General features: G+C 33.5%; 1 long non-coding RNA gene across 1 annotated transcript in view; it reads right to left on the bottom strand.

Moving 5' to 3' along the window:
• LOC142981170 (uncharacterized) overlaps positions 1–11,678 on the bottom strand; it is a 180,676-nt gene extending 168,998 nt beyond the window's left edge. Inside the window, exon 1 of the long non-coding RNA XR_012959924.1 lies at positions 11,553–11,678. This is a non-coding gene — a long non-coding RNA (uncharacterized LOC142981170). The remainder of the gene's footprint in view (positions 1–11,552) is intronic.
• Positions 11,679–12,029: the final 351 nt, after the last annotated feature.

The raw sequence follows: 12,029 nt of genomic DNA, 5'->3' as shown, positions 1-12,029 counted from the left end.
TATTACTATTGGTAAAGAAAAATAAGTGAGTTTCATTTTAGTTGGACCATTTCTGGTCATGACCTGAAGACACTAATACCAACATAAAGAAAGACGTTAATTATAACGCCATTGAGTCTTTAAAACTAAATACGTAATTTACTTTTTTAATAAATAATCATGAAATTCAGAAGTATAAATTGTAAAGTTAAATATTATTATTATTCTTCGCAAAAGGAAACATCTTGAGATAAAAATAACATAACTGGTTGTGAAAACTGTGAGCAAACAAGGAAACGTTGGCTACAAATCTGTACATAACCGATCGGTTCCCGACTGAGTTTTTGATAGGATATAATAAATTACCGTAGCCAACTGTAGTTGTACCATAAATATCATTCAGTCTGAATCGAGCAATAAATTCAATAGACGCAAAGAAAGGGCAGAAAGCAATTTCCCCGAGCGTTATCACATAAATTGCTTTCATCGTATGGAAAAATCTTGTTGAAGGACATTCCCAATAAATTTGGAATTATTATTTCCCCCTTGACGGCCTCCCTCATAGTTAGGTGGGCTTAAGAAATGTTTAGATTTTTTCCCCTTTAGATCCTTTGTTAAACCAGCAACTTACCTTCAGAATGTTAAAAGGAAAAAAGGTTTTTATTGTATTCATATCGTATACGCAGTTGTCGACGCCCCTACGGCATTGCTACGAAACCTGATAGCACGACGTTTTTATTCGTCACGAAAATACAAAGGTCGATGATCTTACTTTTTTCTTTTCTTAACAGATGTCGGGGAAATCGGCCCCGACAGTAACAAAAGGTATTCATATCAAGTAGCTAAGTAAATTTTTCACATATCAACGTCTACGTCCTTTATTCCTTTTTAGGTTCTAATAAAATTTTATGATATTTTACAAGAAACTCTTTTTGCAAAATTTATTTTTATTTCTGGCGAACTGAAGTTATTGCGGTAGGCTCAAATTAGAAGATTTGAGTATATAACTAAACGTTTAGTAATCATCATACGTTATCATCTTTTTACTTTGATATCGAAGGTCTAATTAACAAAATTCGTAACACCATTGGGTAGCATTTTACAGGAGCATCAAATTATTGCAAAATAGCAACGGTGCGGGGATGTATATGTTTATAATTCACTCGTAACTACTTTCACATCTTCTCCTAGAAAATAGTAATTATTTCAGCTTACAAAATACTGTACTAACTAACAGTATTCATTTAAATCGTATTTTTAGTCACACAATCTAATAAAACATCCGAAAATACATCAAAACAGCCATCATTTTCTCAACAAAAAACACTTCCTTCTCTTAACTTTAACTACGTAAAATAATAAAACACTGAAACTATTTGATAATACGTTAATATCCGTTCTCTTAGCAATATTGTAGCACTTTGCAGTAACACTAGTAGGAAGACGTTGCAAGGCTGTAAATCACGCCTGTCTCAGCAATTTGTATTGGCTGCTTCTACCACTCTGAACTATTATTCTGGACTTAGATATATTACTAATGGATGTAGAAGTCTTCAACCTTTACTTGAAATACAATCGATATAAAATAAATCGATTTAATAACATTGACATCATAAAATTTACATCTTTCTTTCCAAAAAGCAGAACGTCATTAGCCGATAATGATGGGACACTTTACAATATTTGGAGGTTTGGAATACTATAATCAAAACTATAGGTAAAATTAGTAATAGGGAATCAGCCCATTGCCTCCCAAAACCCTCGCATTTTATTGACTTTTACTGACCCTTACAGTATACATACTAGGAAAATAAGCAGTTGGAACCTTTTAAATTTATTCTACTATTCGATACATATTACATTAAAATAAAATACCAGACACAACTTTAGTTTGCTTTTTGTCCGTTTTATTTTACTTTAAGATTAACTATTCTCATATTTACCATTAACATTCCATAAGAAAACCCTAAAAAAACGTACACAAAAAACCACTCTTATAAAAAATAAGCTGCAAAAATCGAGTTGAAAAGCGCGCCAATACACCGCCTAGCCGTTGTCTATGTAAAAAAACGAAGTAAGGCAACGGCGACCGCTGTACAGCCTATATTTCATTCGAAAGCCTGTACAAACCCACAGCCACAAGCCGATAAATCCAGAGATTTCTATTACAGATAACGCCTTGATTCTTTCCGGATATTTAATTTTATATCCTGGTTTTAGAACGAAATCTTATTTTGGACTTTTTGAATTCTCCGAATGTTGGCTGATGACAGTTGTGAGCCGTGAAAGGTTTGCGTGAAAATGGCGGGAGATTTTTTTTATTTTTTTGTTTGCTTACTTTCTTCGTGTTAGAAAGAAACGTTACTTATAAGACGACGAAGTATTTTTTTATTAAAGTAATTAATTCAACATATTATTCCAGTGAAATTTTAGTATTCATTAGTATTGTTTTAATTACTTAAATTAAAAACATGTCAGAATTCCGACGCGGTTAGTTGATAGTTGCGTTCAAAAAGTCTGCATAAATAGAGCGTTTTATTAATTTTAGTATTATTACAGTTAATCTAGTATTTAAACGCTATTCTCTTGTACTAAACACGTAGCTAAACACCAAATATGGCAAGTTCCCATACAAATAAATTGAACACAGCAACATTTTATAAAATATAAACCCTCTTATATTTAGGTAATGTCTGAACTCGGTTTATTGTAAATGGCCAAATATATTATTTGTTATCTTTTTCTACCGTCTTTGTACAGTCGGCGGGAAATAACTTGACATTAATTTTATCTGACTATTGTTTAATTCAAAGAAAATGTGTATCACAAACGATTCTGTTACTCGGAATCTGATTTCAACAGCCTAGTAATTGTTGAAGAGATTTCTGCGATTTTGAGACTATTTTCCGGAATGAAAAGAAGCTTGAGATAATGAAATATGTAGCTTTGTACTAAATACTAGGTAATAACTGGCAATTATTTGAAAATCTCTTTGGCACAAGGCCAAAGAGATTTTTCGGACACGGTTCATTAGGTTTCATTCAGTGAGCTCGTGAGGTACCCAAATATCGAGCTTTTTTGTGTACATAAAAGATTTTATTACAAGTTCATACATACTACATATAATGCGAAAAGACTTTTTCCCCAACCTAATAGTATAAATCTAACGTTTTTCCTCCATTCTTCGGTTCGGTCGTTAGGAGAATGTACCATGTATGTTTCCAAACGCAACGACATTGAATATTTAAAAACGGCAACAATGCCCGCAAACCTACAGCTACAAAAGGAATCTCTAACAAATATCAAAAACATCCACCGTTACCGTGTTTCAAATGCACAAACAAACCAATCATTTTTCTACAACTTCGAAAAAAGCCTATTAAAAAGACTGCGCAGTACAAAAGGCTTGTTAGTCTCTATATTCGTTCGACTGTACACGTGAGACAATATTGTTCTACCCGCAAAATAAACAGGGACCTACGACTCTCATATTGACTTTTCGCTTGTTCGTATCTTAACCCGTGTAGATATAATACATGTATTTTTTATGTAGAAAGAATTTTAAGGAACTCGTAGGCCTAAATGTAATACTTTTGTTCGATATTCAGAGTTTTTTCTAGCAATAAGTTACTCACACTTTCACATTTCTTCAAGGTCTCTTAGGCATGCCAAGATTCCTCATGATATACATATTCCTTAACGCAAGCACGTATTGAAGTAAGTCAATTATTCCTTAATATACACTCGATACTTATAATTATTGTCACTTTGGATTGCCTTAGGTTTGAATCTTCAACCACTTGCGACAGAAGCAGACTGCGGGATAATAATATAATACTGAAATCACTGGAAAATAAACTTTGCCAACATTATGTACTACTTGAGTCTACTTGTCTACCACACTGGCATTTTATTCAGTAAAAACCCTAATCATTATAATTTGTACCAACGCGAGCGTATATTTCCCAACCTACAAAACCCTAGGAGCCTTTTAAATAAATCCTACATAATTTCAAGACATGCCGCTGACATGTAGGTCGATGAACTCTCTTTAAAAAGTTTAGAACCGAGACCTTTTCAAATAATACTCCCAAGCGTGTAGCTTTCAATCTCAAATGAGATTAGTACGTATATGTTTGACGCTAAATGCTTTTGAAAGGCATACAATTTTAATGTAATTCAATATGTAGGCTTTCTTAGCCTTTATGTTAAAGTTGTAGGTAATAATTTCGGATAAACAGGTGAACGTTACAAAGGTTTAAAGCGAGGTAAATCACTTTTACGGATTTCGTAAAGGTTTATTTGGGGATACCCTTTTTGGGAAGGTGTTAGTGTCTTTAATGTTCTGAATTGTAAGTTATTTTGGATACTTGTTATTCAGTACTGTATCATTAAAACGTAGATATATAGACTGTAACTCACTAGGCCTTCCTTTCTGATCATAGGTGTGTTTATTATATAGTGCACCACGAGATAGACTTTGTCAAATTTGAAGCGACCACAAAGCTACAACACAAAAGAGTTTGACAAACTGTAAAGCTCTACTTTCGTACTAAGAATTTATTCTTATTTCTATACACAAAATATATACTTATACTTTTTCGTATAGAAATAACTGTGCAATTTGTAAGCCAGTTTCAAGTCAAGCGGAGCAATTGAGGTCTAACTCCTTACTCTGGAAAGAGGTCTATGCCCCGCAGTAACTTAGTAACGTTTTCCACGGTTTACTACAAACCACAGATTTTCTGAACCGATCAAGTTGAAAAAAATCTACGTTATAAACAAAAGGGCAATCACGAACCACTACCAACTGTTATCGATTTGCTAGTGACAGTTTTATACAAAGAATTGATGAACGTCCTGTTGACTCACTCACGGTCGAGTGTTGCATCGTCACTCAAATTTAAGTATCATTTAATACATGTCTTTAATTTTAAGGTGTCTGTAGCTAAGTACTTACTTTTTAAGGTGAGTATGACCGGTGTTTTTTATCAATATAGCTTTTCTTCCAACTACCATGGCTTCTAGTCTCACCGGATGCAGCTGAATACCGGTATTGAACATGGAGCGACTGCCTATCAGTCCTTCACAACCAAGTTACCTAATGGTGATGCATAACGCAACGTGTTACACAGCGAGTGTTTTTGCGGTTATTATAGAGAAAAGAAGACATTTCGTTAAGCGTGAGCGCATTCTGTATCTTTGCAGGTATGTCTCTACAGTGCACAAGACCTCCGCAAACTAGTAAAGAAATGAAAGCAAGAGACATTTTAGAAGAGTGCTGCGATGAGTTTTGAGTCAGGATTGAGTATCATCTATACAATCAGTCATCAAAACTTTCGTATATTAATTAGTATAGATATAAAAATGGTGGTCCTGAATGGCAAGATGTACCTATGGGTGTGAATAAATCCAAGAAGTTTGCAAGGATCATACCAAGTGGCGTTCTTTGGTCTCTGCCTACCCGTATAGAAAGACCCGTATTTTATTTATGTATGTATGTATTAAAATGGCTTACTTGAATTAAACAAAAACTCTGTAAGTCGACTCTCCAATTTTCCATTTTCACATGTACGTAAGCGTAAACAACAATGGCGGATTCCCGGAAGGTTGTTAAATTAAAAAATTACAGTATTAACTTAAAACATTACGCGCATCAAAAATATAAACACTTTGTAACAAAAAGTAATATTTCCGAGCAATTAACCGGAGTGGGGGGAGGGGTGGGGAAAACGTTGTATTGGCAAAGATACTTCGCATTGAAATGGTTCTGTAGAATCATTATGGAGTTACGATACAATGTTTTAAGAATTTCTACATCGTTATTATTTAAACGTTCGTCAAACTACTGATAAAATCTTTTAATTGAAAACTAATTCATACGATCCTCTACAGTGCAGTCGGTACTATCGAGCACAGAGAGTGTGACATGTAAAATGTACTTTTAAAAAGTTCTTAAACTATTATGTGAACTACTATGTGATCCACAAATAGTTGTTTCGGGTCTGGTATCGTCCGTTGTTAATTGTAGGCTTGGAAAAATCCTTGTGAGTCTAGACTTCAAAAAATCGCAGGTTATGGGTTAAAGTACAGCGTTACATTTAATATGTATCACTGGTAAAACCTAGATATACTAAATCCTAATAGTACAAATATGTATTTTTCAACATTTACCTGCCCTTGGGGTAAATTCTAAGATTTACCAAGTGAATAGTGGTAAAAGTTGGAAATAAAATAATTGTTCGGACTTTTAACTTACAGAAAATCTTAGGATTTACCACAGTTCGGGTTTTACAGTAAAATATACATGCATTCAATTTTTTAATAATATTGGAGTAAGTATAGTTATTTTGGCCTCTGGAAGTAAATAAAAATAGCTTTTTTCATTTCCTATAAAAAGTCAGATAATATGTATCATGTAACTTTGCTTATTTCCAGGAATATTTCATAATGTCCCGTCTGATTTCTCCGAAATATAATAATATTGGATACACGCTATATTTTGAAAGGTGTTATTCAAGCCCCACGATATGAAAGGTGAGCCTATTGGCAAAGTTCAATACATTACGCGTTTAACTATGAATGACTATTTTTAGCTTTTTCCATGGCGGATATTAAAAAAAATCAAGACTATATACTAATCAACTAAATTTTCCCCATGACTTTGCCTTCTAGAAAAGATTTCCAGCTAGTTAAATTATCCTATGTGCTAATTCGGATCATAAAGTATTTGTATAATATCATGTTTCATTAAAATCCTTTAATATTTAGTAAGGTTCCTTTAGTAAAAATATTAATTTTAATGCAATCATTCCCTTGTCTGCACGTCTGTCCGTAACTAAATTCACAAATAAACAAAACTGATGAATTTGTTTTCCAAAATGTATAATCTATAACTGTAAACCATTTGTTCCCAATCATTTTAAAATAATACCATTACTTGGGGAGCGTTAGTCAGCCCGTCTTTCATAATTTTCTCCTAAACTGCTGAGTCGGCTTTGATTAACGGACCGTCATCTGTACTACCCCGGGCTAAAGGGGGATGTCATATTAAACAAGCGACTTGAAGATCGGAAACGGAAATTACGAAAAAACACGCTTTTAAGACGTTGTTTTCTTATTAATCTTGTTATTTAAGATGGTATTTTCACCATTAAAAATACTGTAGCTGAAATCATTTCGATAAAATCGGTTGTGCCGTTTAGCCGTTATAGTATGGCAGACAAACCTTTGTCATTTTAATGCTAGCCCGTGTCCTCGTCGCACACAAAAGCTAGTATTTCGAAGCCTATAGGTTATTCTGATAATGATGAAGATGATGCTCTTGTAACGATTTCGGCCATGGCGACCATATCGACTCCTAAACTATTTGATGTTAATGTGCCCTAAGATGGTTTTTGTAGTCTATTTTTTTCTGATAGACAAGCATTTTTTTATCAAAATTCTTTATAGCAGTTTTGGCGTGATTGCATGACAAACATTCATCCAAACTTTTTCATTTATAATATCAGTACAGACTTACCGCTTTATTCATAAAAATATTATGAAAGGCTTATAAAGTGTTTTGTTTCTTTCACTCCTTAGCGAAATGAAAGAGGATAACATATTATAATAGCTTTTTAGCTAAAGTAGGTTTACAGTGTGTTTATGAATAAGAGGGTTAGTAGTTACAAAAAACCCCTTTATTCAATGGTTTTCGTTCTACGGAACCCAAATACAGTTGCTACCTGGATACCGTCCAATTTTTCTCATCGACAATTTTTAAAGAGATGCCGTTAAATTAATTGGGTAACTGAATGAATCGTTACAGTAATGGCAAGAGGTGCTTCACAGTAATTAATATTAGTATTGCTTTTAACAACGTGAGAGATCACGAGGTGCCAGGTTCGATTTCCGTGTTTCTGAAAAATTGAGCGAATCGCAGTAGGGTCACGGGTTCAATATTTTTGATCATATAGTGGACTTATTATAAGGTATCAAGTTAAATTCGTCATTTACGGCCTATGTTTTTACGTTTCTATAAATTGAATATCAAATCCTTAAACGAACTACACAGACAACAACCGGTACCGACTTTTTACGGGCCCTCTGAAGCACGGAGACGCTCAGTTCAAATACCACTATGCGGTCACCCATCTGTAGAATGACCGCGCCATCGGTTGCTTAACCCATAGATCGTGTACCGACCGGTGAGCACAACTGGCTATGAGCGCCTCATAATTCACCTTTACTTCACACTAAGCATCAAGCTAGCTTTGCATCGTCTTTAACTACCAAGATTACAATTTAAATAACACTAAAATTGTCAATAAGCAATTAACAGTGACTCATGAATTTTCATAAAACGGATTAAATATTACAGTCTACGCGTAGACTATGTCAAAACCTAATTTTAGGTGAAAACGCCAATTTGTATTTTAGCCTACGGGTAGGAAAATGTTAACTAAATCATTATAGTATTACTTATTATTTAGAACTAAGATAGTTTTCTGACTCTATAAATTAATTATTTCTGTAATCATTTTTATATTTTGTACGATGGTGATATTTTTATGTTCATAATATTTCTGACCGGTGCCATTTATAAATAAATAGATATTAATTAGGTTATCAAATGGAATATTGACATCTTTTTTATGATATACTACAGGATTCGCCTGACTTCGTCCAGGTATAGTAGATACCATTCTCATGGGAATTTTGATCCCACCGAGCCCCTATAAACAATGTTCCGGCAGTTACAAACATAAAAAAAAAACAATTATCCAATTTAGTTTAGTTGTTCAAGAGTTATGCACGTACATACATTCTGGTGATTCATTTTTATTTATATAGATTTACAATATAATATAATATTCCCTTAATGTGGAAAATCATTGCTCAGCAATGGGACATCAACGGGTTACTATATGATAAATTATTCGACACTTATCTATATGTCTTAAATATAATGTTATTATTTGACATCATATCCATAGCTATATCATTTCAACTTTAACTCAAAAACCACAGAAACAAACACCAAAATCAACTCCATCAAATGTTTCCTTTGTCAAAAAGCTTGTCTAATTATAAGAAACATAAAACAACCACTACCACGGTCGAGTTTCTCATCGCTAACGAGCCTCGAGACGGTAATTGGCTCAATATCTGTTTAGGCACGTAGTACAGAAAGTCACTATTTAATGACATTCACCTAACGTCCCGATGGAGAGAGAACTCGTGGTAGTGACTGACGTATGACGTATAGGTTGTTTGAATTTGGAATTTAATTACGTCTATTCTTCGTTTATTTTCTTGTGTCATTGTTGAAGTAATTATTGGTGTTGTTAGTATTTAATAGTTAACTACTGAAATAACGACCGCCATTTAAAAGCTGTTTAGATTGAATTATCAATTGAATAATGGTAACACAGACCGAAATTATCTAAAAAGTGGTTCAGATAACGGTTATATTATCGTAACTAATATTTACTTTTCCAAGTCGAAGTACAGTTTTAAGAATATAGTAAAAAGCATTTTTTAGTCACTAACTAAAAATGAACTATTGAGAAAATGATGGGTATCAAAATATATACTAAAATTTACAATCATAAAACACACCTTTCTCCTTGGGTAAGGCACCAAAAGAAAACCAGTTAACCTCTTATGTTTCGTCCAAAATATATTTCATAAAAAAATACTTATAGGTAACTGTGTAATACATATCCGACCTTATAGCTTATATTACGCAATAGATCAACCCCCGTAAGCTTAAAATAACAGTTAAAACAAAAGACACAAAATCTACAAACTAATTAACCCAATTCCCAATCAAAGGAGCCCTGTATACAAAACTTTCAACTTTTGACAAGGGGTCAAGCGTCACAGACGAACTGCCGACAACCAGACAACCAAAATGGCGCCTTAAGGTGCCTATTTAAGGGGAAATGTCAAGCAAAAACCATTATAATACTGTTGAAGGCGACTGTAATTTTTAGGGTTCCGTAGAGTAAAAACGAAAACCTATTACTGATACTTCGCTGTCTGTCTGTCACCAGGCTGTGTCTCTTGAACCGTAATAGTTAGACAACTTTTGTTCACTGATGATATATTTCTGTTGTTATAACAACAAATACTAAAGAATGAAATTATCATTTAAGGGGGCTGCTGTATGGTACAATACACGTAATTATTTTGCCGTTTTTATAAAGCGGACTAGCCCGACTTTGTCCGGATATAGTACTAATTTTATCCCGATAATTCTATTCCCATGGGAATTTTGATCCCATACAAACCTTCTTCCGACAGTTATAAACATATAAAAAAAAGAATTATCGAATTTTCATTTAGTTTTTCAAAAGTTATGCGCGTACATTTTGGGTAATTCATTTTTATTCATATAAATGGTACGGATACGCTTCACGCGCGAGTCCAAATCGCACTTGGTTGGTTTTTTACATTTTTTTTGCACAAAGTAACCCGCCATTGTCCCTGAAACCGACCTTCTAAGATTCACGGGTCACCGGACCTTTTATCTAAAGATAATTTACTCGATGAAATATTTTCTTGGTCCTATAAAATTATTGGAAATTGCTTATTCAATTTGTTAGAAATGTTATGATATGTGCGATGATGTATTGTTTTTGATGTAATATGTGATGGGAAAATAATTGCGAATGTGTTTTTTTGTTTGTTCTTCTTTATACCACATCGAGTACGATCCTTATAAATGTATGTTTTATTGATATATAATTTAACAATCAAACTAATTCTGACTGAGCGGTCTTTGTAACAAAAACACACTTTTTCCCAAACATTTTACAGGAAAATGATTTTACTATGAACTATTGCCCCAATTTTTCTTTGAAGAAACGCTTAGTAGGAGTTAAGAAGTTTAGGTTTGTAAACCTCCATGCCTAAAAGATCACGCAAAGCCATAGGACCTGCGATTAACCTCAGACTAGTCATACCTTTCATCCGTTTCTACGGGCTATTACAGAGAGTGGATACTTGGACACTGCAAAGACCTACGAAGACATTATATTCAAGCAAAACTGCGTGTAAAACCTAGTTAATATCTATAACTTATTCGAGGAGCATTTAGAAAGGTAAATAGTTCGATATATATGAATTCTTGCGACGATGTAAGGTCATATTCGGTGAACGTACTGCATTATTTATCGGGTTAGGCTTCAGTGTAATGGGCCTAGTGCTAGATTATAGATCCATTTGGGAGCTATGTAAGTCTAGATTAGGTTTCTTGAGCGTAAATACCTAGAATTGTTTTAGTTGTGGTGCAGTTGTAAGATTGATTGACTATATATTTTTTTTTAGGTTAAGGATTTTCTAGACTTAAGTAGGTACTACTTAAATGAAACCCAGATTCGATACATATACCTTGATAGACTCTTAAAACATTGTTGGATATATTATCATATTGTCTTTACACAAAATGCATTTGCAGCGAAAAAAATATGTAAAGCTTTTTTTGACTAATTTCTCCATCGTCATTTTTCCTATTTAATACAAACATGCATTAAAAATTATAACTTGAATACAGTTACTTGAATTCGAAAAAGAAATGCACTTACCTGCTTAAGTATTGACATACGTACACATATTCCAAATTTCAGTCCCTATATTTTCGTACTGACTGCACACAATGCACACATCATCCATATTATTCAACACTATTAAATCATGATCGTAAACAGCTTGTAAACTGGTGTTAAGGGCCACAATAAAACACGTTTGTTTATTGGCCAAAGGGCTCAGTGTTAAACTACTAACTACTTGATTACAGTGATTAAAACCTACTTTATGGCCACCTACGTGAACCCATAAAAAGATAATGGCCGCCGCAATAAAACACCGCGCAAATTCGAAAAAGGAAAAACAATTGCAATTTTAAAACTTGACGTTAACAAGGTTTTAAAATTCGAATGGTATTTTTAAACCAATGATTTAAGCGTGCAATTTATTCTTCTTGGTTTTATTTTTTGTTTCTGAAATATAAAGAACAATGGCAAAAAAATCACTTATATTTTTTGAGCGTCTTCGAATGTCAG

The sequence above is a fragment of the Anticarsia gemmatalis genome, chromosome 19, assembly GCF_050436995.1.
Source record: "Anticarsia gemmatalis isolate Benzon Research Colony breed Stoneville strain chromosome 19, ilAntGemm2 primary, whole genome shotgun sequence".
Taxonomy (NCBI): domain Eukaryota; kingdom Metazoa; phylum Arthropoda; class Insecta; order Lepidoptera; family Erebidae; genus Anticarsia; species Anticarsia gemmatalis.
The sequence above is the reverse complement of the archived record's forward strand: the minus strand, read 5'-3'. Positions and strand labels throughout refer to the sequence as shown.